At 38.4% G+C, this 26671-nt stretch overlaps 1 protein-coding gene across 4 annotated transcripts in view; it reads right to left on the bottom strand.

Moving 5' to 3' along the window:
* Positions 1 to 26671, bottom strand: part of SOX6 (SRY-box transcription factor 6) — a 408021-nt gene that overhangs the window by 52313 nt on the left and 329037 nt on the right. The window lies entirely within an intron of this gene.

The following is a 26671-nucleotide window of genomic DNA, read 5'->3' as shown; positions in this document are numbered from 1 at the left end:
ATAAAGAATTTGATCAAGGGGGTTCTTTAGGTATTGTCATCATAAAAGAAAATAATTTCACAAGAGTTTGGGAATGGCCAAGCTAAGCAAAGATGGCTGTTAAGGGCTGAACTGTGTTCTCTTAAAATTCATGTGTTGAAGCCTTAACCCCAAGTACCTCAGAATGTGACTCATGTTTAGAGACAGGGGCTTTAAAGAGGTAATTAAATTTAAATGAGGCCATTGGGGTGGACCTAATCCGATTTGATTAGTGTCTCTATAAAAGGTGTAGATTAGGACATAGAGAAAGACACCAGAGATGTGTACTTATAGAGGAAAGGCCATGTGAGGACATGGTGAGAAGACGGCCGTCTGCAAGCAAAGGAGAGAGACCTCAGGAAAAAACAATTCTTCCAGAGTCTTGATCTTGGACTCCTAGACTCCAGAATTGTTCAGAAAAAATACCTATGGTTTAAGCCACCCAATCTGTGGTATTTTGTTATGGAAGCCCCAGCAAACTAGCAATAATACAGTGGCAACTTCTGCCTCTTGTATCAAAGTAATAAGGCAACAAGTTTTAGACATGAGATCCTACTAGCCTCAGAAACAATTCTCTGAAAGTTTTTGCCATTAGGATCTAGTAGTGATTCTATCTTTTGACAGCTAGACCTAGCTAGTTAGCTAGCTAGCTAGAATTCATCAAAAGTGAAAGTTCTCCCTTTAGCGGAGAAAAGACTTGTAAGGGCTAGGGCAAAAGTTTTCAAAACTCCAGAAACTCATACTTGAGGCAAGACACAGAATCAGTAAAGACTGACAAAGTTCAGGTCACCTGCCAGGAGACTCACACATGCCACTGGACAGTAAGTTCCTTGGGGGAGGGAAAGTGGCTCTTGATTCTATCTCCAGCTAGGATCGTATCCTATAAGCACAGAAGCATGCAGCACATGCCTGCTGAAATGGGCTAGTGTCTGCAGAACTTCTTGTGGATATGTTTTATGGAGCTTTCAAAAGCATTCTCAAATGATGTATGACAAACTCCCCTCAGGATTTGAAGAGTACACCAAGCTAAGCAAGTTCTCTCTCCACACCCCTGGCAAGGACAGTATCCTGTATATCTCCCATAACATACACTTAGATTCTTATCACTGATCATCCGATGATAAATGATAAAGTAGCATTAACTCTGAAGACATGAGATCGTTTTAGGCTTGGGAGCCACTGAGTTAAATTAGTTTCATCAGGATTATAGTGCCTATGCTTTCTGTCTCATTCATATGGTTCTAATATGGTTTAACCAGTTGCAAGGTTATTTATAAGTTTGCAACTCCCAAGTAGAGTTATAAAGTGTTCAGATTTAAGCAAATCCAGTTGTGTGGTAGCCCAACTCCTACTTATATGTGGTTTCAACTTTTTATTCCTATATAGAACATGATACATATTTGTTCCTGAATATTCTCTGACTATTTGTTTCAGTAAAAAGTTCACAAAAAGTTCCATTGTAAAATCATACAAATTTCTATTAAAATCAAATACATGATTTAAAAACTGGAGAATTTTATCTCCACTTAAACCACCAGTGAGAATTTATTATATTAAAATTTATCACATAAGTAAAGAGTATCACAATAAAATGAATGACTAGCCAAGCAAATGTCTGTCCAAAAAATTATCTTAGGAATTTTATTTCTTCAAATCTTAATTTCAGATACCTACTCAATGTACAATGTGTACTTTTTAATTTTGTTTGTGGAAACACAGGTGCAGTTTATTCAAGTTAAAGACATCAAAGCTATATAAACCAAGAAAGAATATTTTCTTCAAAAATATACCTTCTATTTCAATTTTAGCTCACAAACTGATAAATTTAAAAAATTTTCCCTCAGAAACATAAACACCAAAAATGGAAAAATATAAGGTATTACCACCATGCATTTGTTTTGATTTATGATATATAAATATATCACATCTCCTAAGAGGTTTTCCTATAATTTAAAGAAATATGTGTTCTACAAAAATAACACATATCTTAAAAAGAAAAATAGGGGGTATGGAAAAGCTTTAGTGCTGGAAGGAAATGTAATGTAAAGACCTCTTCATTCAGAGAGCACAGAGCCCAAGAAGCAGAGAATGCTTACCCCAAATCCTGCAGCTGACAGGTAACAGATCCAGGACACACCTCTTGGCCTCACATCACTTAGCCTACAGACTCCCAGTCTCCTGTTGCTTCCACTGAACTATTGTGCATTGCAAGTACTCTTTACAAACTATACTGCTGCTGCTAAGACGCTTCAGTCGTGTCTGATTCTGCGCGATCCCATAGATGGCAGCCCACCAGGCTCCCCGGTCCCTGGGATTCTCCAGGCAAGAACACTGGAGTGGGTTGCCATTTCTTTCTCCAATGCATCAAAGTGAAAGTGAAGTCGCTCAGTCGTGTCCGACTCTTCACGACCCCATGGACTGCAGCCTACCAGGCTCCTCCATCCATGGGATTTTCCAGGCAAGAGTACTGGAGTGGGGTGCCATTGCCTTCTCCGACAAACTATACTAGCTCCTGATTAATTTAACCTGTAAAACAAGGGAGCTGAACCAACTTATCTGTATGGTTTCTTCCAGCTCTGAAATCTTATAATTCTATGATACTCAACTCGTTTACTCCTGAGACCCACACTAGAATACACATTAGTAAAATCACTTTGCATGTCATAAAAAAATTTTGAGCAATTATTCATATTCTCAACAAAATCACTCAAAAGATAATCCATTTGTCAAACAAGCCTACCAAACCATGGTCACACTTAGCCAGAAAGCATTTATTTGCTATTTCTGAAATTCCATCTCTACCAGGCAAAGGTGATAAAGGGAAGGGACCTCAAGAAAGGGAAAGGCAAAGGGGAAAGTAAAATCAAAGGAAAACATTTCATCTATATTTGGCATGAATATGTCCCTAGTTTGATATTCATCACGGTGGCACTAGCACAGAATACATCCATTTCTGTCTGAATGCAAAGTAACATAAATACAAAGATTGCTGGTAAGAAGAGGGCCTCTCTTCAGAAAAAACTAACTCCTTAACATCAAGATTTTGCACATTCTATTAGTATCCCCTTTTAGGAAACAAAAAGTACTAATAAAGTCCCCTGAAGTCACAAACATCTTTTCAAATAAAGAATAAAAATAACCCAAGACAGTCTGATTATTTGTGAAAGAAGCTTTCTTCAAGATTAAGCAAAATTAAAATTTAGAAACTGTTTCATTTCTTGAAAATTAAAATATTTTAAAATTGGAATTTTTAAAATGAGTCTAAAGAAGAAAATATTTAGGATCCTGTTCTAAATAGTACTCCAACATGGCAGCATTACAAAGGACAAAAGATAGTGTCCAACTGTGGCAATATGTGTTAATTGTATGGTTTTCCAAAGATGTGGGAGAACTGATATCAATTACAGTATAATTACCATTACTTCCAACAGAGTTAGCATGTAGTTACTACAAAGTAACATACAATTAACTGGTGTCACATTGCACACCAGACTAAATAACATACAAATTAAAAATTCCCAAATGTAGCCATAATACTCTTCTATCTCTTAAAAAAATAAAGTAACAACTTTTCTCTAATAATGTCCCAGCATTTTTCAGGAATTGGTGCAAATATTTCAAAGAGGAAGAAACCAAGACATGCAAGTTAGAAAAAATCATTTTTAGCTATACAATGAAAAACTGCTTAGGGAGAAAGATGTAGTAGAAAAAATTTAATAACCTAAAGCTGTTGTAAATGAAATTAGAATTTTCCTCGTTTCTTTCAGCTCTTGAAAATTAGAGAGTTAAGTTTTAAAATCAAGTTCAAGAACTTTCGTAGTTTTTACTGATACCTAATATTTTCCAGTTGTTTATCAACACCAGAGAGGAGCCTGGTTTAGCTTAAGGGTGCTAGAAAAAGACACAGAAATGAGTGAGGCTCAGTCTAAGAAGGGATTATACATAGATTTCTAGTCATTTGCTATGTGAAGTGGCAAATCATGTCTCATATCATGTCTCTTATCAGGAGGTGAACTGAAGAGACAGCGAATGCTGCAGTTCGGTCTGAAGAGGTAGAATTCCTCCCTGGAATGTCTCAAGTCAGTAACAGTCACACAGGATGCCTCCACATGATGCATTTGAGAGGGGCATGAGTGAGAACACATACATGCCAAATGCTCATCTAGGTTTAATTAGAAGAGAACTGAAAATGGCAGGGTGCGATGCAATGAAGTTGATGAGAGGACAAAAGGAAAGTAGCTGTATTGAAAATACAGTGTAACTGCTATATCCGTTTCAAACATCTGGGCTTCCAATTATTTATTGAACTCATGTGTAAGAGTTATTTGGGAATACTGCACATGACTATAGAAGAGGAACACGCAAACTGCTTTGGAAAATACTTGCAGGAATGAATTCTTGCTAAAGGCTTGAACAAATGGGTGAAAACTGCTATGAGATTGTTATCTTTTATTAAATGTGTGAACACCATGAAGAGGTTTACATGCTAAGAATAAATGTTGTAAACAGCATGCTATTGATATAACAGATGATATTTTATTAGAAACGTATGTTTTGCAGATTTTTGAAAATTTAGTTAATTTCCTATATCTGACTTTTGGTTTTCATATGCTTAGTTGAGATTAAATGAGGCCTGACACATTTGTGAAAAACTGCACGTCTTATTTGAAGATTACATAAGCACATGCGTAGACCACAAAGCTTTCAGGGCAGTTTGTCCCCTGTGTAGTCAATATATTCCCCTTTCCTCTGAAAGTGGAGCTCAGAAATAGACATATTATTCTTGCACCCAGTTCCATGTCTTACTCTATTAAATTCATGACCCTTCTGTTAGGCTCTAAAGGAGAGCAAACTGGTTAGGAAGGATGACAACAGAACAGTGATGGGTAGGTACATCATTATGCCACGTTATCTCCTCTAGTTCCCACATCACTGCTGTATTCCTCTGATTATTGCAGCCTCAAGAAATGTGCTGGTCACCATGTGTGTTCGGCGACACTGCCAACACTGAGAAGCTAATATCCCAGATAGAGTATATTATGCATGTGATGTAAATGAGGTATGTGCTCACCACATATCTGCCGTTTGTCATAAAAGAGCCAACAAACAAGGAGGACGGGTGCAGGGGCTTATTATTCCTTCCACTGTGTCCACAAAACAGCAACAACAACAACAATAATCAGCTGCTCTTCACAGCTGACCTTAATTGTCACAAACAAAATATTTTGGATTTAAAGTATATTTGGAGTAGCACTTTTCATTTGTTGTTATTATATTAGAAAGGAAAAAAAAAGGATTATCATCTTCACATTCAGAAATTAAACACTGAAATATAGTAGTGAATGTAAAAAGTGCACCAACTTTATATCTCAGTAACTCAGAAATTGATCTTTAGCTTTTGTTTCAACAATTAAATGTCAAGATAATAATAGCACTAAAGCTGAATTTATGATTTAGTTAGTAAATTAGAATTCAGTCTTATCATTCAAATTTGGGATTTAAATAGGAAGATATTTACTGATTTCCTGGACTAAAAGCAGGAGCTTCAGTGTTACTAAACAGTCTTTCAGCAGAATGAGGGATGGTGCTTAGACCACAGTTAAGTATTTTTTAATGAAATGAAAGTGACACCTCCTAAGGCTCTCTTACTGAACCACTGATAAACAAGCACACACTTATTCCTAATGCTGGGATGGCTGCCCTCCCTGTTCCTTTCTGCCACCTACTTAGACAAGGACAAACCTAGATAATCAACCAGAGTGAGATACAAGGGAGAGAGATTGTTCACTCACTCCCAAAGATTGTCTAACGAGAGTTAACTACAATGGATTTGCAATCTCAAGGAACAAAATGTTATTCACAGAACAAATACCTTCTCCTGTGAACAGTACTTTTAGCAGAGTCTTTAAATCTCTGTAGAATTTTTAATGGCATTTTCAGACCAATTAATGATAAGCGGATCATGAGTTTAACAATTACACAAGGTACAAAGTTTTAAGATTATAGCTCTTATTGAAAACTCTACTGCATATATTTGACACAAAGGACAACACAACCTGAAAAAGACTAAATCTTCTTTTAACTGATTAAGTAAAATATATTCACGTTTATGATTAAAATGTTAGTTTTTCATAGCTGAAGTGACCAAAAGAATAAGAAAATGACTGCTGATAGGGCTGGCCAGCCTTCTTGCCTGCATCAGGACCCACATATTAAATTTATAATTTATATAGGCCTCAAGTTGTAGATTGTGGTCTCCTTTTGGTAATATTACATGAAAAGGCAGATTATTCTAGTTCTCAGACCAAATAAATAAGTCTTAACATAAATATAATCTATTTAGGTACTGTGTGGATTGAAATACTAGTTTTCCCCTGAAGACCAGCTAATACACTGAGCTAATATACTGAAATCACTCGTCCTTTGTACTTTTAAGTACTCTGTACTTTAAGTTGTTTTAAAATTCTTTGTCCATTGTTTTAAACAATCACATGCTTTTCCTTTTGATAAATCAATTTAACTGCAACTTTCTTCAGTATAATTTCTACTTGAAGATAAATGAATAGTAAATATTCCTTTAGACATCACCTCTAGATAATTTTTATCTCATTAAGTTACTTTTTAAAATTAAGTATATAGAAATGACTCTGGAAAACTAGTTTGTATAAAGCTAGGTGAAATTCACTGACTCATGTAGCACTATAACCTTGCTGTATTGTTCTGGTCAGTAAACTTATTTACATTTAGCTAATTCTTATTTCTCCGCTAAGTTTTTCAGAAAATAAATAAATTCTTCCATAAACTCCAGAGATCTTTGGTACAACAGGCCTGATTTACTTCAAATAGACTTTATGTCCTTTCTACCCCCTCTCCTTTCTACCACCACCTACAAAGACAATAAACAAAAATTTGTTTTATTTATGGAATAAAAGTGATGAAATGCTACTTATTTATGCTGTCAGACTAAGGCAGCTTTGAGTCCAACCTATTCCAACAAAAGAGGAGGCGGAAGGCACACAGCTTAAAACTCACATTCAAAACGGAAATCACTGACTCAGCTACCCTGCTCTTCACAAAAAATATGTTCCATATTCAGTCTTGGTGACCACCAGGATCTTATAAATTGTAAAGTCTAATCTGGATATCTTCTACTGTTTTACACAGCTTGACTTATGAGACGTGACCCAGTTTTAGGCACAGGTCATGAAATCAGGAAGATCAGGATCCATGCTGGCTTCTAAAGCATTGTAAGTCAGTAATTATTTTATAAATTTAATTTTCTGGATCAGTTCAGGTTTAAGACTTTATTGCATTGTCATTTTAATAAGTAAAGTCAACATTAGGTGCTAAATAAATTTGTACAGGTTGTCTCTCAGTCCCCCAATGCTATGCTACCTTCTTAATGCATGGTCAATTCTTAGGCAGATTCTTAAGAGGTCCTATCATTGAAGCTGCATGCTCAGGAACTCTGGTTATACCAGAGTAGTCTAGGGAGATGCAGGTATCACACACCAGAGCCCTGCCATAGAAGGATGCAGAGACAGCGGCTGCCTCTGTCACTATTAGGGCCTGGAGAAAAATCTTCATCAGTGGTCAGACTGCATGTGTGCTAAGTCACTTCAGCCGTGTCTGACTCTTTGTGACCCTGTGGACCATAGCCTGCCAGACTTCTCTGTCCAAAGGAGTCTCCAGGCAAGAATGGGTTGCCATGCCCTCGTCCAGGGGCTCTTCCCGAAGCCCCATTGGTCAGAGACTGCATCTTAACTGCAGTAGACTGCTGTAAGAGTGGGAGATGAGACATGAAAGAGAGAGGGAAGAAGGATGGGAAGGAGGGAAGGGAAATGAGAAAGAAGAGGGTGGGAATCAGGCAAGGGAGGGAGATGGAGAGATGGGATAAGGAGGAGATTAGGGAAAGAGAAAGGAAGGGACAGAAATAGACTCTCATACATATAAGGAGGCAGAGGCAGACAAGTACAGACTGTGGGAAACTGATCAACCTCCAAAACAGAAGACAGAAGAGGAAGCAGCAATGAGGCAGAGTAAGTAACTGGGACAGAAAAACCAGACTTCAAAACTCTGCTAACGATGGTCTAGGAAGAAGCAACTCTCCTTCCTACAAGGTGAATTTCCTCTGTCTAAGCAAGACCAGACACACAAAAGCAAGACAGACACAGATGAAAATAAATTTTTATCCCCATAAGAGTAATTATTTCTCCCAAAGTTTGGTCTCTAGCCACAAGCAAGCAATCAATGAATAATAATGACTGAGCATTTCAGGCTCAGTGTTAGGGAGACAATGACAAGTAAGGTATGGGCTCTTCCTTCAAGTTACCAATAATAGTAACTTCACAGTGTGGTGTGGTGGGAAGGACAGAATTAATATGGAGAAGAGATGGTAAGTTCTTCATGATTCTCAGTAGGTTTTATTTTTTGTTTTTTCACCTGCAATGGAGGATGACAATAATTTTTATCTCATAAATGAGAACTTCCATATAAAAGTATTTACCATCTATAAACGCCTATAAACTAATGTTAACTATTTCAAGTTTTAATTTGAATGTACAATCCTATACCACCCTAAGTTTTCTCCCACTGAGAGGAGAATCACTTAGCATTTGCTCCTATAGTATTTTTATGTGTGTAGTATATACATAATACTATATACTATACTATTTACTATATACTATACTATGAAAGTATATAGTATTTTTATGAAACAAACAGGTTGACTTTCTGCAAGCTTATTTATACACAGAAATACACTCAGTTTACCTCAGTTACCACTACCATCGCTGTATTCAGGCCCTATCTTACCTCGTCTGTCATATGCAGACACACACACACACACACACACTATGCTACATTTCTTAGCCAAGCATTCAAGACTTCAAGCATCTGAACCCTACCTACCTCTAACTCAGAACCTGCTTCTCTCCTGAGTTAACTGTCCAACAGCCATTGTTCCCCTCATGAGGAGGCCCGTGCTCCACCCAGATTCATTCTAGGACCCCACTTGTTGGTCACTCTTCTCTCCACACTCTGCCCATCCTGTCTTTTCTTTAGGCATTTTAAGTCTCTCCCATTCCACAGAACCTCTCTTTCACCTCTGCCATTGATCGGCAGGGCCTCCTTGATTTTCATGAGCTTAATCATCCTTGCAATTCCTTTCACTTATTTGCCACTTGGACCCCACACTGTCAGGTGCCCTCTTATGTGTCTTTCCTAACTCTCGAGTCAGATTGTATTTTCCTTTCAAGGCAGAAAGGACTAGTAAATCTTTGCCTGAATCCCAAGCATCTACCATAAGCTACACACATTGATGGTGAGCATTTCCAATCTAATGTCTTACTCTGTCACATGGTTGCAAACAGCAATAATGAAGCCAGAATAATATTTATCTGCATCAACCGTACTTCATATACAGTCTCTTGTTTAACCTTCCCCACAACCTTATATAGTATATTCATCACTTTCATCTTCCAAAGGAGTACACAAAGGCACAGAAAAATAACAGGCCCCAGGTGACACAACTAGTTATAGATGTGGTTTTGAAGTGAGACGATCACCAATCAGTCTGTGAAGCTGAGTTTTGGACCTGGATATGACTAATTTCAAAGAACCCTGTTCCTTCTTTGATTATCAGTATTCCCCCTAGACCTGGGGAGATAATTTTACAATAATCAAATTAGTGGTCTGGAATAAGAAATATTAAACTTGTTGCCAACCTCCCTTTTAGGAGTGTCATTAAAATTGGAGAATTCACCATAGAAAGTTTTGGTAAGCTGACATGATTTTTAAAGGAGTTCACTAAAATGTTTCTTTAGAGAAAATGCTTGCTTTCTTGTCCCCATTTTACCAATGGAAAAACTGACATTAATTTTAATATTAATATTTTAATATCAACATGGACAAAAAGATCCCAAATCAATGGTTTCTCTTTTCATAAAATTTATATTGATCCTCAACATGGGGAGAAGACAGTGTTAGAGTGATCTTCTTCCTTGAAACCTACAGAAGACTCTTAGCAGCCTAGAGAGTACAGAGAACTACAGCTCCTGGATAGTGACTGTATAAGACACCCTTTGTGTTATTTCAGAGCCAATACTGTTGACCTCATTTACAAAAAGATACAATGGGCAAATCAGGGTTGCACCAAAAATAAAAGTATTTCTATCCACAGTGGGAACTGGATCTAAGCTAAAAGTGAACGTTTGCCAGAATGCTCCCAAGAGTTCATTTTGACCACCAGACTTAGGACAATGCTGAGAGGGAAACAGTGATGGGAAGAATGCATAAAGCACATCTACATGCAGAGTTTTCATACATATTCTCCATACCCAGTTCTACACCTACAAGCTGAGAATGAGAATCATCAATATGTCAATACCTAACTCCATAAAGAAAAGAGAGTAGAACACATATGCAGAGACGTACACAAGGAGACAGACATACACTGATATACAGACACCTACACATAATACATATTAACACACAGATTCAAAGAAAGACACAGACAGAGACACACAGACATGTTTGCAGACACACAAACTCAGGCAGACACACAGACACAATGAGATATTGCCAAAGCACAGGCATACTTAGGGATGCACACAGACAAATGGACATACAACAGACAGCCGGCTATTCCCACAAGACAGACTCAAGGACAGAAACACATGTACAGACACATGAGTGCACGCACACAGGCAGCAGGCATACCTAACACAGACTTAGAGACAAGAAGCTATGCATAAGGATGAGAGACTCACATAGACAGAGAGGCAGACTAATACACAGATTTACACTCACAATGAGAAAGACACACATAACTATTCACAGAGATGCACACGCATATGGCACACATTCACTCACACACGCATTCACTCACATGCACACACACTCACGTACAACCATAGCTAATGGGCAGTCTCTGAGCTTGTGGTCAGGACTCATCAGAACAGTTGGGCAGAGGTTGGTGTTGGAGAGGAAGGTGAAGACAGTCTGCTACTGCAGAAGAATGTGAAATTTGAAATCAGCAACTTGGAAGAGCTTCAACTTTGATACTACCTGTGCAAACGTAAGCAAATGATTGGAGCTCTGAACTGCATCCTCATCTGTAGAAGAAGAATGATAAAAATTCTACCTCTAAGGATGAATGTTGGGATTAAGTGTGATAATAAGGTGAAAAAAATGCTGTTCAAATAATTTAAAAGACTGATATTTCGGTGGTGGATTATTATCATCACCTTCCTAAAACTGCAAACAGCAAAGAAAGCTTCTAGAAAGAGAAACAGGAAAAGCCTTATTCAACTCATCCACTGTATCCACTATTACAAAAGCTTACTGCTACGGCTGCTAAGTCACTTCAGTCATGTCCAACTCTGTGCGACCCCATAGACGGCAGCCCACCAGGCTTCCCTGTCCCTGGGATTCTCCAGGCAAGAACACTGGAGTGGGTTGCCATTTCTTTCTCCAGTGCATGAAAGTGAAAGGTGAAAGTGAAGTCGCTCAGTCGTGTCCGACTCTTAGAGACTCCATGGACTGTAGCCTACCAGGATCCTCTGTCCATGGGATTTTTCAGGCAAGAGTACTGGAGTGGGGGCCATTGCCTTCCCCAACAAAAGCTTAAGCAGGTCTTAAAAAAATTTTTGAGATATAAAAACATAAACTTCTACATCAAATATAGGCACAGAAAATTCTATTACCAGTATCAACTTAAACCAGCTAATATGAATGCCTACTGTGTGCCACTCATGCCTGAAAATTAAAATGTTCTATTTAGTCAAATACTCTGATTAGTCAAGTTATCATACATAACTTAACATCATATTTGGCACCTCTATTTGCAAGGATTATAGTGTAACAGTATAAGCAGGACTAAGACTGAATTTAGCACTTTGAGCCTTATGGCGTTTCAGAGCCACCACGACGAACATTTTAGGAGCATGTAAAGCTCACCCTAGGACCTGGAAAGGACACAGCACTGAGTGCCAGGGACATGAGGTCTGGTCACATTCTCACTCATGCCTTGCTGGTGGATTTGGGCAAATCACTTAACTTCTTCCCATTGCAGTTTTCTCGTCTATAAAATACAGGGCTGTGCTCAATGATCTCAAAGGGCTCTTTTGGCTCCAATTCAACTTTCTAATAGTGTGATACACTGAAGAAATGCTGGCTAATGGGGTTTCTGTTGAGACAAGGCTGAGTATACTAGTTTTTACTATACTTCTATAAAAAACGAAAATATTTGTAACTTTATATATCTGAGAGGAAAAGATTCATCACCATTGGACCAGAGAAAATACAGTCAACTCATTGTCATGATGAATATTATGTAAGACTATAAATAGGTTAAAGGATCTTTCTGGGGTCTCCGGAAATCCAAGAACTGAACAGACATTAGATCCCTAATTCCTAGGACAAAGGATGCCTGGATGCCAGGATGCCTGTAGCCAACATCTGTGAAATGGGAAGCCCAAGTCTGGAGAAAGTTCACCTGGTTTTAAACAGAGCCCCTCCCTCCCAGCTCAGGGAAATGCAGACGGATCCAGTTCCCCAAAGGCAAGCAGATAACAGAATACTAAAGGGTGTTTTCAAGCAGTAGCTTAGGTCCCTCCAAGAGTCTAAAACTGTGACTCTAGATAGATTTTTGTTGTTGTTGTTAGACTTAGGAGACAGCTTGTACTATCTTGAGGAGCTTTGTGAAAATTTAGGAAAATAGTTTACAACCTGTTCAGTCTTTCCAAGGCTGTGTTTTAAAATGAATCCACTTTAAATGTTCATGTTTTACTAGGTTTTTAAATATATGATTTGTCATTTAAATGGTCTAAGTCTTACCTTTAAAGACTTCTAGGCAATCAACTGACTTGAAACCCAATATTTTGTTTCAATTGAGAATCATAGTTATATATATTTTTCTTTAATGTGCATTTTTAAAAATAACTGAAACATTTCTAACAACATGTGTTTTGAATTTTCTGCAAGTCAGACATTTTAAAATTGTTTAGTACCTTGAATGGATCTTAAAAGCTATCTAGGTGGTGCTGATCTACTTTGGAATCTAAGGATTCTTTAGGAATATTTAATGAATTTTCTGATGCGGGGTGACACGTCAAGCTAAATTTGTAACATTTCCTTCCTCTGAATATTGGAGGTCTTTTTACTAGAAAAGTCCTGCTTCTGTGACACTAGGATGGGCTCTGAGCTCAAGAAGACAAAAGAATCTAAGGCAGATTTAAATAAATTTCAAATGGAGATCTACCTACAGGAATGCTCTTAGAAAACATACAAAAAAGAAGGTAATGGATCTTTTAAAGGCATGGTCCAGGACACTCAGCTTATAGACTTTTGATTAATTTTCCCACAACCAATGAAACTATCAATAATCACATCTGAAGACACTGAGGCTCAGAGAGGCTACAGAGCTAGTAAGCAATAGAATCAGAATCTGAAGTCCAGCTCAGTCCAACTCCAAAACACATATTCTTTATCTTTTCTGCATTTCTCTAAAGGTCTCTCTCATTCTTTCTTTAAGCTACCATGATATTCTTCTAAAAATGTAGCTCAGATTAAATGTGCTGCATCCACAAGCACTTTTAATAGTTCACAATTATCTTTAAAGATAAACCTGAACTAACCATGGCAATGATCTGTTTCAGCCTGCCTTCCGATCATGTCAGACACTGGATGAGGCCTGACACATGGATTATTTTATTGAATCTTCTAAACAACTCCTTGTGCTTAGCAACTATGAATTTTCTCATCTCTTATGTGTAGAAACCAGGGCAGTATAACTGCATATCTTTTGTTCTTATCTACAACCTTAATCAAGTGGATGGGAAAGATAGGAAGGAAGGGAAGATGGTAAGAAGAGACAAGGGGAAGGGGAGGGAGACAGGGAAAGAGGGAGGAAGGGAGGAAATATTTGTTAAATGCCTAACACATATATAACGAAGAAGGCGATGGCACCCCACTCCAGTACTCTTGCCTGGAAAATCCCATGGATGGAGGAGCCTGGTGGGCTGCAGTTCATGGGGTTGCGAAGAGTGGACACGACTGAGGGACTTTACTTTCACTTTTCACTTTCATGCATTGGAGAAGGAAATGGCAACCCATTCCAGTGTTCTTGCCTGGAGAATCCCAGGGACGGAGGAGCCTGGTGGGCTGCTGTCTATGGGGTCGCGCAGAGTTGGACACGACTGAAGCGACTTAACAGCAGCAGCAGCAACACATAGAGAAGGTATTTGCTAGGAGATTGAATATTGCATCATTTAATAATCAAGTCCTAACATTTTTGCAGTTGAGAAAAGTGAGATTCTGAGATATAACAACTTAGTAAGCCAGGGTTGAACCCTGGTTACCTTTCTACTACACAAGTCTAACACTGTGCTTTGTAAATAGTAAGTACATAAAAGGAAATGGAATTGGAAAAAAGTGTGTTCAAAGGATAAAGAAGAACACAGGATCAGTCACAACATTCAAACGAAGGCAAAGAAAGCTAGGTAAAAATGAATGGATCTAAAAGATAAATGACAAGGTCTGTTAAGAAACAGCCTGCAAAATTACTGTAGTTCTCAAACATGCTTGAGTATGTCTCAAGCTTTTATGAGGACCTATTAGAGAACACCCATGTTTCATCTAAGAAACTGCTGTATTATATAGTAGAAATACTGGGGATCTTGTAACATATTTTTCTATTTTTGTTTGGTTATCAAGATGTTCACAGTCAAGTCTGTGGTGCATCTCTAACAATTATGTAAATATGCATGACAAGAATTTTTGTGCACTTACCTTATCCCAGCTTTATCTATTTACCTTATTTTCCTATACTTCACTTTTCTTTCCCACTATCTCCTCCATATTTAGCTTTTATCTTGTTTTATTATATGTCTTACTGCAAACCACCCAAAATTGTTTTTGCATTAAGATGAGTTATAAATGTAAGTAATAGAATTTTATTAACTTTTTGCTCCTTAATTCAAATAGAATAAAACCAGTAATCATATCTAACTGTATACAATGTTTGATTAGTGAAGGCTATTCTTAAAGTTAAGGGCAATACACTGAAAACATACACTCTACATACATATAGTCCATAATCTAGGATGATATGTATTCAAAGCATTCTCCTGGCAGTCTCAAAGGCCCTTTTAGAGGGTTCACTAGACCAAAACTAGTTTTATAATAATACTAAGACATTATTTGTCATTTTCATTCCTATTCTTTCATGACTGTTCAATGGAATTTCTCTGAAATTACACAGCCTTGTGATAAAGCAACAGATTGAGTGCAGAAGCAGAAATAAGAATCAAGCTGTCTACTATTAACCCAGACATTAGAGACATTTGCAAAAAGCTAAAACAAAGCCATTTTTCAAGTTTTTCTTTTGAAGAATATACGTAGTACTAAAAATGTTGTTTACATTAATATCTAACGGGTTTATTGTGATTTGTAAATGAATAAATATTTTAATTTTTCAGTTTAAACATTATATATGATAAACGTGTGTGTGTATGTGTGTAAAGGAATCCTAGGACTGAAAAAGTTGAGAATAGTTTATCTAGAAGGATTAAGAGAGTAGATCTAGAAGAATTAAGGGTTAGAAAGTACATAGGAGAGTGGGAGCCTAGGTCTATAAAATCGTTACTATTGGTAAATTTGTTCCAAACTTACAAAACTTCCAAACAACTCTTTATGCAAAGTTAACTGTGATGTGTCAAATTTTAACCCTTTCACTGGGAGATCCTTTAACTGGACATGACCTTTTGATTTAAAATATTTGTTGTAAACAAAAGTCTTATATTTGTTCCTTTCTCCACTCCAACCCTAAGAAGTATCTTGAACCTTTTAAACCTAGATAAATTCTCACCATCCTTTCCATTTAACCTGCAGAGAAGAAAAGAGCCAAACAAGTTTGTTGTTGTTTTTTATGAATTGGGTCTTAAACTAGTAGCTAGGCAACCCATCAAGTAGCCCTGACAACAGAAATAAAAGGAACTTAATGATAACATTCAGCCAGGAGTCTATATCCAGCACTGCTTAGCTGTTCAGTATTACTGGTTCAAATGTAAAATCTGACACTAATAAAAGTTACATTTTTTTTCTAATTTATGGCAATTGTGGTCTGTGTATGCTGTTTTAGAAAAATACTATCACAATTATAAATATAGTTAGTTACTCCTTTCAAAGAAATATGCATGAAGCATATATATCTAGGTAGACTTCTTTATCTCATTAAAATTGATATTTGAAACTAAGATGTATGTCTTGTTTTAGATTTTAACTAAAATTGCCCTGTCAGTCTCACAGAGCTGTGGGGAACAAATGAGACGAGAGAGAGGTAATGAAGAAGCAAAGTAATCCAGAGCTGGTGTTAGGCCCCTAATCTGCAAAACAAGGACAGGATTATCTATATCTCTGAATTTGGAAAGGTTCTAGAGAGATAACATATGTGATAATATTTCTGAAACAGAAACACTACAAAAATGCTTCTTGTCACAATGTTAAAAGAAGTATATAATTTTTTTTTAAAACCAACTTTTGCTCTGCTTTGCAAAACAGGGTGTTATAATTAGAATCTGTCCCCTTCCTGTAAAATCTCTAATATGCCCACAACACTCTTAATTCAAATTATCAATATTTTGGGAATGAGTTGACATTGGAAAAAGCACAACTGAAAAAGCACAGTTAGTCAACTGCTTATAAAAATTACCATCCTGATTAATCAATGCTATACACTCCTTGAAAACAAGAAAACCTCACTAGTCTGTGTGCTATATAAGAAACTCATTCATTCCAAACACACTTTGCTAAATAATTTGCTCACAGTTCCCTTACGCTTATTGTTGTACGGCTACATTGATCATCTGTCTGAACTTATCCTGTCATGCAACAATGACTATCTGAATCAATTGTGTAAATAACAAGGAGCTGCGGCAACTGACAATGTGAAGCAGAAGACATACAGTTTATTTTTCATTTCCAATAAAAGAGGGCAGTATTACATCAGTGTAATACTGACATACTGTTCTGATGTTTTTGCAAAGTATGGATATGAAGCAAGAATCTACACTTGTGAATAAATGAACAATTGTGTTTTTTAACAAAAAGGAACAGGTTTACAATGTACCTTAGTGACTGGACTGTTTTTCTATTTACTTGACTGAAAATATCATTTTGGCATGAGAAATGCATATAGTTATCGGGAATCAGGTTAAGTATTCTCAAAAATCATGGATTGAAATTTTGATTTTCTGGAAATTATTAAAGTATATATTAAATTAATGGGAACAAAAGTCCCTAGCACACTGATATTATAAAATTTGAACATTATCATGTTGGCTATGAGCAGATCCTATAGCAAATAACTAGAGTATTCAAGTTACTTTAAGAATGAAAAAAAATGTATATCTTGCGTTTGTAAGAAGGTGCCTGTTAGTTCCTAACTACGCTTCTACTCTATCTTAAGAAATTTTGGCTTCACAGAGCAGTAGGTTAATCCATTCACCTTTGGAGAGTCTCAGAGAATAAAAATTTAATGAAGTTAACAACAGGTTGGAGAACCTGTCTGAGGTCTTACAGTCAAAAAGGACTAACAGTAACAGAGCATCTCTTGTGTCAGATATGTGCCCTATGCATATTTTCCCTCAAAACAAGCCTTCAAGGAAAGGCCATTTTATACCATTTTATAGGTATGTTCATTGAGACTCACAGAGGTTAAGTAACTTACTCAAATAACACAGAAAACCACACAGGCTGCTTCCAAGGTTAATCCTAGAAACTGAGACTCCAAAGCCCATGCTCTTTCCAATACACCATGCGCTCTCTAATTCTATCACTGCTGCTGGTTACTAGCCACCTCTTCTGTTTCTCTGTCTATACTAGCATCATTAGATCTTCTGCTTTCTGACTGATATCTTTCCAGGGCCAGAACCAGTGGACATCATTGTGGGGAAGAATGCCTTATCGAAACAGAAGGTGAAACATATACAGAAACAGGGGGCTCAATGCCTTTCTGCTTCACCGTTTTTGTTATTTTTACCCCGTCTTATTCCACCAAAGGTTTTAGATTGCAAATGTAAAAAATACTTTGGTAAGCAATAGCTTAAATATCTTATAGAAAATAAGTAAACAAATCTGGTACTTTTCTGAAATTAGAAACATCATTGATGAAGAACTAGGAAAGCTGAGATTTAATTCCTGCTCTGACACAAATTCACTATGTGACAAAGCATAAGTCATGTCCTTTCTCTAGGTCTCAGTCTTCCTGTCTGTGAACTGAAGGTGTTGGACCAGATCAAATGTTATGTTCCCTTCAGTTCTTTCACTCTATAGTTTTAATCCCACCAGTATACTTCAGAGGCAGACAGAGTGTGATAATAGTGTTCATGGTAGTTCATTTTGACATGCAATGTGGTCAAGAATTTTTCTTGAGATTCTTGGAAGATCAAGGGAACAGCAGTCCAGGCCACATGTGTATAGATGTGCAATCGGCCTATTTAGGGTAACTCTGATCAACAGGTAATCAATCTACTGGCTCCTCAAGGTTATTAAGATAACCAAAATAACCAGATATCTAAGTTACATCATACCTATGTAGGAATGTACTCTAACCAATCACTGAGTCAGCATTCAAACACTAGGGAAGTCAGAAAACTTACAAAATGCACTTTTTAACACTACCTTGCCTCTCTTCTAGCCACATGTCCTTAGCTTAGCTCTAAGGACCTTTAGAAGCAGCCTATTTAAAATCCTACAGTGTACTGTCATGACTAAAACACTTTCTATCTGAGAAATGTCAAAACAATGAAATTTAGTAAGAAGTTCACCTATAATATGATCAGATTGCCCTGGCACTGTCATAGGTTGTTCTTGCTGCAGAAAGTTAAAACCCAGGGAATAAACTTAGACTTCTGCTGGCAAGACATTCATGATCCATGCACAGCAGCTATTTTGAAATGATGGAGCATGAAAGCTCCTAAGGTGCCGTTACAGTCTATTGTCCCTAAAATCTATATATTTAACAGACCCTAAATATCCTGTGACACAGTCAACCAGAACAACTCCATTGGTGCCGTTCTGGTTGATCAAGTTAACAATGTTTCATTTCAAAGTGTCAAAACAGGAGTTTACCCAGTAAAGTGAAATATATCATGGGTCAACATGTATTCATATGGATGTATATGTAATTCTGTATGTATTATAAGGGTTTCCCAGATGGCTCAGTGGTAAAGAATCTGCCTGCCAATGCAAGAGACATGCATCCAATCTCTGGGTCAGGAAGATCCCCTGGGGAAGGAAATGGCGACTCATTCCAGTATTTTGCCTGGAAAATTCCATGGACAGAAGAGCCTGATGGTCTACAGTCCATGGGGTCACAAAGAGTCAGACAGGACTGAGCAACTGACACTCACTTTCAGGACTTCCCTTGTGGCTCAGCAGTAAAAGAATCTGCCTGCAATGCAGGAGACCAAGGTTCGATCCCTGGTTGGGAAGATGCCCTGGAGAAGGAAATGGCAACCCACTCCACTATTCTTTCCTGGGAAATCCCATGGACAGAGGACCCTGGTGGGCTACAGTCCACGGGGTCACAAAAGAGTCAGACATGACTTAGTGACCAAACAACAAAAATAGCAAACCCCTGTGTCTGTGAAGTAAATGTTCCCCTCAGTTATGAAATACACAAAACATGTTCTATATGCATCTAATGTTAGTAAATATCACAAAAAAAAAAAAAACTCTACAAAGGAAATTGTGATGTACTGCCCAGATTCCCCTTCAGGACTGATTTGTTTCCTCACCTGTAGGGAATGTTTTGCTCACCCTCAGCTGTTGGCCCTCTTCAGCATCACCTCAACTAGAGTCACACCTCACCCAAGATTAAGTCCCTTTCCCAGAGCAGCCCTCACCTAATGACTGGTTCACACAAATGGATGAAAGCTCACTCCTTCCATCTAACTTGAGACAATTCTGAATGGACATGGCAGCCTCAAAGCTTCATATGCGGTTGGCTAAGGCTTTGGATGAGACTGCATCACAGTCCGATTCTGCTTTCATCTTTTCCCTTCCACAGGTGGCAATCAGAAAGAGGACCTGCTACCCCCACAAACCTGCTTGCTAATCTCCATCTCAGGCTTCCCTGGTGGCTCATCAGTAAAGAATCCACCTGTGATGCAGAAGATGCAGGAGACCCGGGTTCAATCACTGGGTGGGGAAAATCCCCTGGAGCAGGGTCCGGCAACCCACTCCAGTATTCTTGCCTGGAGAGTCCCCAAGGACAGAGAAGCCTGGCAGGTTCCAGCTATAGGGTTGCAAAGAGTCAGACCCAACTGAAGTGACTGAGCATGTATCAGCACACAATCTTCATCTCACAGTCTGCTTCTCAGGGAACTCAAATCTGTGACACACTCATTTTTAAACAATGTCCAGATATGAGTGTGATGAGGTATGCTTTATAAATGGCAAGATGTTGTGATAGAAATACTGAAAAATTCTCTAAAACTGCACTATGGTTTACAAGAATAAAGTCATAAATCTAATTTATGAATCTTTACATTTAAGGAAATCAAGATAATTCCAAAGATGGCAATTTTGAAGACAGTTAATGCTCAAAATTCTCCAAGCCAGGCTTCAGCAATACATGAACCGTGAACTTCCTGATGTTCAAGCTGGTTTTAGAAAAGGCAGAGGAACCAGAGATCAAATTGCAAACATCTGCTGGATCATCGAAAAAGCAAGAGAGTTCCAGGAAAACATCTATTTCTGCTTTATTGACTATGCCAAAGCCTTTGACTGTGTGGATCACAATAAACTGTGGAAAATTCTGAGAGAGATGGGAATACCAGACCACCTGACCTGCCTCTTGAGAAATCTGTATGCAGGTCAGGAAGCAACAGTTAGAACTGGACATGGAACAACAGACTGGTTCCAAATAGGAGAAGGAGTACGTCAAGGCTGTATATTGTCACCCTGCTTATTTAACTTCTATGCAGAGTACATCATGAGAAATGCAGGGCTGGAAGAAACACAAGCTGGAATCAAGACTGCTGGGAGAAATATCAATAACCTCAGATATGCAGATAACACCACTCTTATGGCAGAAAGTGAAGAGGAACTAAAAAGCCTCTTGATGAAAGTGAAAGTTGAGAGTGAAAAAGTTGGCTTAAAGCTCAGCATTCAGAAAACGAAGATCATGGCATCTGGTCCCATCACTTCATGGGAAATAGATGGGGAAACAGTGGAAACAGTGTCAGACTTTCTTTTTTTGGGCTCCAAAATCACTGCATATGGTGACTGCAGCCATGAAATTAAAGGACGCTTACTCCTTGGAAGAAAAGCTATGACCAACCTAGATAGCATATTTAAAAGCAGAGACATTACTTTGCCGACTAAGGTCCATCTAGTCAAGGCTATGGTTTTTCCTGTGGTCATGTATGGATGTGAGAGTCGGACTGTGAAGAAGGCTGAGTGCCGAAGAATTGATGCTTTTGAACTGTGGTGTTGGAGAAGACTCTTGAGAGTCTCTTGGACTGCAAGGAGATCCAACCACTCCATTCTGAAGGAGATCAGCCCTGGAATTTCTTTGGAAGGACTGATGCTAAAGCTCAAACTCCAACACTTTGGCCACCTCATGTGAAGAGTTGACTCATTGGAAAAGACTTTGATGCTGGGAGGGATTGGGGGCAGGAGGAGAAGGGGACGACAGAGGATGAGATGGCTGGATGGCATCACTGATGTGATGGACATGAGTCTGAGTGAACTCCGGGAGTTGGTGATGGACGGGGAGGCCTGGGGTGCTGCAATTCATGGGGTCACAAAGAGTTGGACACAACTGAGTGACTGAACTGAACTGAAACTGACTTTGTCACTATCTATTTTACTAATCTTATTGTACATCACATATTTATCTTGTCTGATCTCAGAAGAAAATATGATTCTCAGAAGAAAAAGTAGTGTTGTGTGAAACCTCATAAAATTAAGATGGATATTTTGATTATAAGAGAGCCAAGTCTACCATCACAGGAGTCCTTTAATATCATTCTTAATTTACTCTTCTGCAGGTAATGAACCTAACAAGAATAGATACTGGGTCTAGAAACTAAACAAAGCCTGTGCTTAGTTGCTCAGTCGTGTCCAACTCTTTGAGACCACATGGACTGTGTAGCCTTCCAGGCTCCTCTGTCTATGGGGCTTCTCCAGGCAAGAATGCTGGAGTGGGTTGCCATACCCTTCTCCAGGGGATCTTCCCAGCCCAGGGATCGAACCCAGGTTTCCTGCATTGCAGGCAGATTCTTTACCGTCTGAGCCACCAGGGAAGCCAAACAAAGCCTACAACAAATACACGTTCAAAGCAGTGACATTATTTGCAACAGAGATAATGTAAAGGAGAGCTTATGTACACAACAGCCTTGAATATAACGGACTTTTCCAGTAACCTGAATTCAACTCCTATGAGATCCTCTACTGAGACAACAGCTCTCTTCAACTGAGAAACCAGCGGTTTCTGATTCTGTTGAAGCCATTTTGCCACTTATCTCCAGAAGCTCTATTACATTGTGTGACATATTTTAGGACAAGTTGAGATTTATTAATTTTCAATCTTAACCTAATCTCTAATCTCTCACTGGTGGCTTCCAACACAAATTAAGGTGTTATTATTTCAGAGCCTCAGACTTCTTTCCTCTATATGAATTAAGAAAAGTCAATGAGTAATACTTAAAATTAACCCAGAGTAGCTGAAGTTAGTAGAGTCTTAAGCTTGAACTTGAATCGATGATATAAATTCAACAATATAGGGTCACTGTGTCAGACAAACAGAGTCACTGCTGGAAGGAAGGGATGTCCAGTGCCAATTTACTATTTAGGTAGTGCAAACATTTCAGGATGTCGCTATTCTAAGCCTACTTAATGTGACAGAGGGGCTTCACTGAAAGGCAGAGTTGCTGTAACAATACTGAATTTATTTCTTGTTTCCCCCACAACCTAAATGATGTACACACATCTGTTTTAAATATTCTCTACATTAATATTCCAAACAAAAATTCTAGTTTTTCATTAGAAATATTTTTCAAAGAAATATTTTATTCCTAACATTAATCAAAAGCAAAAGCAAATGATTCTCTATAATTTAAAAACAAATGTGATTATTGAAAGGGCTTCCTATGTGGCTCAGTAGTAAAAGAACCCACCTGCCAATGCAGGAGGCGCAGGAGACACATGTTCAATACCTGGGGCAGGAAGATCCCTGGAGGGGGAAATGGTAACCCACTCCAGTATTGTTGCAGGGATAATCCCACAGACAGAGGAAGGCTACAGTCCATGGGATCTCAAAGAGTCGGACACGACTGAGCTTGACTAAGCACACTCACATGCGATTATTTAAATAACCTGGTTTTTTTTGTGGAATAAAATTTCTGAAATGTATTAATTCTAAATATATTTATTTAGTCCAGTGATATTTCAACTAGGGGTAATTTTGTCCTCCCTACCCCAATAGGGGATATTTAGCAATATCTAGAGACATTTCTGAGGGGTGCTACTGGCATCTAATGAGTAGAGGCCAGATTAGCCACCCATGACAAAGAATTCTCCAGCCAAAAATGTCAATAATGCTGAGGCATCAGCATTATTATGACATTATGAAATTACGACATTATGAAACCACGATCTAACTTAATAAATCTGAAGTTTCCATAGCTTTGTGTATCAACTCAGTTAGAAAGGAGTTTAACTATGTAAGTTGGTCAATATGCCATCATCTGAAATATCTAACTCTGCTTTCTTCTGCTGACCCTTCCATCATTGTTATGAGGAACTTGTATCTGAGGCAAAATAGCTCATTTGTTCTATATATTCAAAGATCACCCATAATTTAGCCTAAAAGGTATGGGAAACATAAGAAAGTACCCACTCTGTACCTGAGGCTTTGCTAGGTATATTCATATATATTTTATTCTATTGTAGCCCAGATTACTACCCTCATATTACAGATGAAGAACTTGAGATTCAGTGAAGTTATTCAGCTTACCAAATATCATACAGCTGGCAAGTGACAACTCAGGGCCTACCACTCCAAGTAAGAATATATACCTTTAAACTCATTAATACTCCTGCATATGCAAAGAAAACTGAATCACCAAAGGTAGTTAATGTGGTGAGAAGGGTAATTAGCTTTTGACCATACAACTGTATTATTAGAAATTTTAGTAACCATATATCACTTTCATTTGAAAACCAATACAGTTTAAAAGACTTACATAAATCACTGACATCCTTCTCATACTAATTTTAAGATTCAACCTTGACAAAATTGTAAAGTAGGAGATGTTCTCTGCTACATGTATCCATTCTCTTGCTTTTACCCCAATTTTCTACTCGGTAGCCCTATGTCTCCTGAGAAACATGTATGCAGGTCAAGAAGCAACAGTTAGAACCAGACATATAACGGACTGGTTCAAAATTGGGAAAGGAGTATGACAAGGCTCCATATTGTCACACTGTTTATTTAACTTATATACAGAGTACATCATGTAAAACGCCAGACTGGATGAATCACAAGCTGGAATCAAGATTGCTGGGAGAAATTATCAATAGCCTCAGATAGGCAGATGATACCACTCTACTGCCAGAAAGTAAAGAGGAACTAAAGAGCCTCTTGATGAGGGTGAAAGAGAGTGAAAAAGCTGACTTAAAACAACATTCAGAAAGCTAAGATCATGGCATCTAGTCCTATCACTTCATGATAAATAAATGGGGAAAAAGTGGAAGCAGTGACAGATCTTATTTTCTTGGGCTCAAAAATTACTGTAGATGGTGACTGCAGCCATGAAATTAAAAGATGCTTGCTCCTTGGAAGAAAAGCTATGACAAACCTAGACAGTGTATTAAAGAGCAGAGGCAACACTCTGCTGACAAAGATCGATATAGTCAAAGCTATGATTTTCCAGTAGTCATGTACAGATGTGACAGTTAGACCATGAAGAAGGCTGAGCACTGAAGAATTGATGCCTTCAAACTGTGGTGCTAGAGAAGACTCTTGAGAGTCCCCTGGACAGCAAGGAGTTCAAACCAGTCAATCCCAAAAGAGGGCTTCCCTTGTAGCTCAGCTGGTAAAGACTCTGCCTGCAATGCAGGAGACCTGGTTTCAATTCCTGGGTCAGGAAGATCCCCTAGAGAAGGAAATGGCAACCCACTCCAGTATTCTTGCCTGGAGAATCCCATAGACAGAGGAGTCTAGCAGGCCACAGTCCATGGGGTCGCAAGAGTCGGACACGACTTAGGGACTAAGCTATGGCAAATCCTAAAGGAAATCAACCCTGAATTTTCATTGAAAGGACTGATGGTGAAGCTGAAGCTCCAATACTTTAGCCACCTGACATAAAGGGCTGACTCAGAGGAAAAGACCCTGGGTGCTGGGAAAGATTGAGGGCAGGAGGAGAAGAGGGTGACAGAGGATGAGATTGTTGGATGGCATCATTAACACAACAGATATAATATAATGGATATGAGTATAACCAGACATAGAATATAGAGCAAACACAGAGATTGAGCAACATGGAGGTGGCGCAAACTCCAAAAATAGTATGCTCAAACTCCAGGAGATGGTGAAGGAGAGGGAAGCCTGGCATGCTGCACTCCATGGGTTCGCAAAGAGTTGGACACAACTTAGTGACAGAACAACAACAATCCCTTGCATAGCAGGTCCCAAGTGTATAAAAGTTTATGGCTCATCCAGCACCAAAAGGCCCACTATTCCCCCAGATAGTTTCTCTCTTACTTTATGTGAACCTTCTGCTAAAAGGATCAATCAAAGTAGGGGAGGGGGAGTTAAGTCATTATTAATTTAATGTATTAAATTAATATATTTATGCAATCTATTTTTCTATCTGTAGGAAACTGGGTCTTTGCAGATATAATCAAGTTAAAGTCACACTGGATTAGAGTGAACCCTAAATTCAATAAGTGATGTTCTTCTTAAGAAGAGGAAGATTTGGAGACATGGGGATATACACAGAGGGAAGACAGCCATGTGAAGAGGGAGGCAGAAACTGGGGTGAGGCAGATACAGGGTAAGCAATGGCTAGGATCACTAATTCATCAAATAATCAGCATTTTCCACCCATTGCTTGACAATAACCTCTCAACTGGTCTGCCTGTTTCCTTTCTTAGCCTTCTGAAGTCTGCTCTTACACATTTTGCAGAAGGATCCTTTTTATATGTAAATCAGATCATGTCAGTGTCCTGGACAAAAAGAATGTAGGAATTCTCATCAGATTCAGAGTGAAACACACATAGTCCTTCCAAGGCCTACAGGTCTACCACACTCTCCCCCAGGCTATCACTTCTCTTTAGGTCTCACTGCTCTGCCTTTCCTCAAGTTGCTCTTGCTAAATTGGCCTCCTTGTCCTACACTCGAAGGGCCTCTAAGCCTATTGTTCCCACTGCCTGGATGCTCTTCATGTGGCCTGCACAGGGCTTCCTTCACTCTCTCTATTACATGACACCTCCTTAGAGTCCTTACCAGCCTACCTAAAGGAACAATCCTGCAACTGTATTTCCTTAACTTGCTGCTATTTCTCTCATGGCAATGATTCACCTTCTCCTGTCACCAACATTAGTCATTGTGTATTTGATTATTTTTTTCTTCATCTGCGTT

The sequence above is a fragment of the Capricornis sumatraensis genome, chromosome 16 (assembly GCF_032405125.1).
Source record: "Capricornis sumatraensis isolate serow.1 chromosome 16, serow.2, whole genome shotgun sequence".
Lineage (NCBI taxonomy): Eukaryota > Metazoa > Chordata > Mammalia > Artiodactyla > Bovidae > Capricornis > Capricornis sumatraensis.
The sequence above is the reverse complement of the archived record's forward strand: the minus strand, read 5'-3'. Positions and strand labels throughout refer to the sequence as shown.